Raw genomic sequence first — 3410 nt, forward strand, 5'->3', positions numbered from 1 at the left:
ATAAGTCCATGAGAGCCAAAATATGACCTTGAATATATCCCACCTGAATTTAGAGATCATCTGAAGAACAGATTTGATACATTAAACACTAAAGACCAAAAGAGTTGTGGGATGACATCAAGAACATTTTACATGAAGAAAGCAAAAGTCATTAAGAAGAAAAGAAAGAAGAAAAAGTTCAAAATGGATGTCAGAAGAGACACTGAAACTTGCTTTCCAGCATAGAGATGCTAAAGCAAATGGAAGAAATCAGGTGGTCTAAGAGATGAACAGAAAAATTCAAAGATCAGCTCAAGAAGATAAAAAGCCAAACATTACAACAAAATTTTCTGATCTGGAATCAGAAAACCCAAAAGGAAGACCACACTCAGCATTTCTCACACTGGTGGAATGGAAGAAAAATTCAAGCCTCGACTTTTGTTATTGAAAGATTCTCTGGGCAAATTATTGAATGATGCAGAAAGCATCAAGAGAAGCTGGCAGGAATACACAGAGTCACTGTTCCAAAAGGAAATGGTTAATGTTCAACCATTTCAAGAGGTAGCGTATGATCAAGAACAAACGATACTGAAGGAGGAAGTCCAAGGTGCACTGAAGAGATTGGCAAAGAACAAGGCACTAGGAATTGATGGACTAAAAATGGAAATCTTTCAAGAAAGTGAGGTGGCACAGAAGGCACTCACTCATCTCTGCTGAGAAATTTGGAAGACAACTATCTGGCTGACTTATTGGAAGAAAGATGGTTTACCTGTGCTTTATTGACTATGCAAAGGCTTTCGACTGTGTGAATCATGAAAAGGTATGGACAACATTGTACAGAATGAGTATTCTGGACTACTTAATTGTGGTCATGAGTAACGTGTACATAGAACTCGAGGCAGTTGTTCCAACAGAACAAGGGGACACTGAATGGTTAATTTCAGGAAAGGCATGTGCCAAAGTTGTATTCTTTCACCATACTTATTCAATATGTATGCTGAGCAAATGATTTGAGAAGTTGGATTATATGAAGAAAAATGTGGCATCAGGATTGGAGGACAGCTCATTAATAACTTTTTATATGCAGATGACACAATTGTGCTTTCTGAAAGCAAAGAGGACTTAAAATACTGATGAAAATCAAAGACCACAGTCTTTGGTCTAGGTTGCACCTCAATATAAAGAAAATAAAAATCCTCACAACTAGACCAATAAATAACATCATGTCAAATGGAGGAAAGATTGAAGTTGTCAAAGACGTAAATTTTTTTGCATCCACCATCAACATTCAAGGAAGCAGCGGTCAAGGAATTTACATTGGGCAAATTTACTGCACAAGAGCTCACTGTTGCTGCCATGCTTCCAATCCATCTCTTTGGAGGGCTCCCTCTTTTTTGGTTTCCCTCCACTTTACCAAGCATGATGTCCTTCTCCAGGGACTGGTCCCTCTTGATAATACATTTACAAAGTCATTTAATGAAAAATTGATAACAAAATCCCAAGTTTATAGAAGGTTAGATCACAAGAGTCTCTCAGTTTTCTTTGCCACCTGCACCCACTGCCTGAACCTCACACAGCTTAATTCACCTCAGCTCACAGTCTCAGAGCCTAACAATCTCATAGCACTCGGAAGGGACCATCGAACATCTTGGGAAAGTCCCTTCCAGGTATGGGATTTGTAACGGAGTTTCTGAGAGCTGATTTTGAGATTCATAAACTTTCCACCCATACTGAAGGTATGAAAATGTTTTCATTTGGAGATGAGAGGGAAGATAATGTCTTTGGATTAGACCATTAGCTAGTGGATACAGTGAACAGGCACCTAGCTCACACCTCAAAAATGTAAACAGAAAGGCGTTGCTGAAACAGCCTGTGGTAGCAGAAAAGGAGTTGCCGGTTTGGAAGAACATGCATTGTCAATGATGGGTTAAATACACATTACATGTTTTTCATGAACTGGAGGTAGGATTTTCTTAAATGGACTTTGCCAAGTGACCCATCTCAAGGGAAAATAGAACCCAAGTAGAGAGTGTCTGAATGTACCAGCTAGGATCCAGGGGCCAAAGAGAAGACCGTAAGTGACTAAGAGTGTATTATTTGTGACAAGGCAGATGAGAGATCCCCAACATGGAAGAGGGGAGTCATCAAGAAACCTCTGAAAATCCTCATGAAAGAAAGAGTAAGATTAGACACTCTCAGGCCCAGCGTAGTGGTTACGAATCGAGCTGCGAACCTTAAGGTCAGCAGTTCGAAACTACCAGCTGTTCCACAGGAGAAAGATGAGGCTTTCTGCTCCCATAAAGATTTACAGCCTCGGAAACCCTGTACAGGGTCACTAAGAGTTGGAACCGACTCCACGGCACATAACAACAACAACAACAACTATTCAAGGAAGGCTTTACCTGCTACCTCCAAACTTCTATCCTCTAAGTGCTTTTCTATTCCTCCCTATTCTCATGGAGTTGCTGTTCTCTTCAGTTCTTGTAAGGAGCCTTGGTGGCACTGTGGGCTAAACAGTGGGCCTCTACCTGGAAGGTTTGAAGTGCAAATCCACCAGCCTTAGAAACCCTATGGCACGTTCTACTCTGCCCTATAGGACCCTTGAGTCAGACTTGATAGTTTGGCTTTAATTGTTTGGAAAATCGATGTGGGCTTCTGTCAGGGAATTTTGTCCTGGTCTTTGGTTATCACTTCCTTCATCTGCTACATCTGCCACTTGATGTGATGGATTTTGCTTGTGTTGAGCAAGTAAGGACAGCTGTTACTGGTGTCTGAGGTTCCGGCCACAGCCTCCATGGTGAGGTCCCTGCACTCAGCCTTCTTGTTCTGACCTGAGGTGTCTTCTGGTCCTTCCTCCTCTCAGCATTTTGTTTCCTCTAAAGGGGCCCATTAGAACAAACACCTTTACCTCCACAACACTATGCGCAGACTCAGAGGGCTCGGAGTAATTCTAGAGCAAGGGTGGGGAACGTGCAGCCTGAGGGTTGTATGTTGTTGTTGTTAAGTGTAATCGGGTCGGTTCCGACCCATAGCAACCCTGTATAGAGTTTCCGAGGAGCATCTGGTGAGCTTGAACCCCAGCCTTGCAGTTCAAACGGCTTTTCAGTCTGGCGCATTAACCCACAGCACCGCACCTGCGGGTTGTATAAGGTACGTGAAATCATTTGGTCTGGCCCTGCCAAGGCAACCGCAGTTCCAGTCATCACGTTGTTGTTGTTAAATCCCATTGAGTCACACTGGTGGTAGTGGTGGTGTGCTGTGGAGTCGGTTCCGACTCATAGCCACCCTGTTCAGGGTTGCTGTGGAGTCGGTTCCGACTCATAGCCACCCTGTTCAGGGTTTCTGAGGCTGTAAATCCTTATGGGAACAGAAAGCCTCATCTTTTTCCTGCAGAACAGCTGGTAGTTTCGAACTGCTGATCTGAGGTTAGC

Source organism: Chrysochloris asiatica, unplaced genomic scaffold (assembly GCF_000296735.1).
Source record: "Chrysochloris asiatica unplaced genomic scaffold, ChrAsi1.0 scaffold00042, whole genome shotgun sequence".
Classification (NCBI taxonomy): Eukaryota; Metazoa; Chordata; class Mammalia; order Afrosoricida; family Chrysochloridae; genus Chrysochloris; species Chrysochloris asiatica.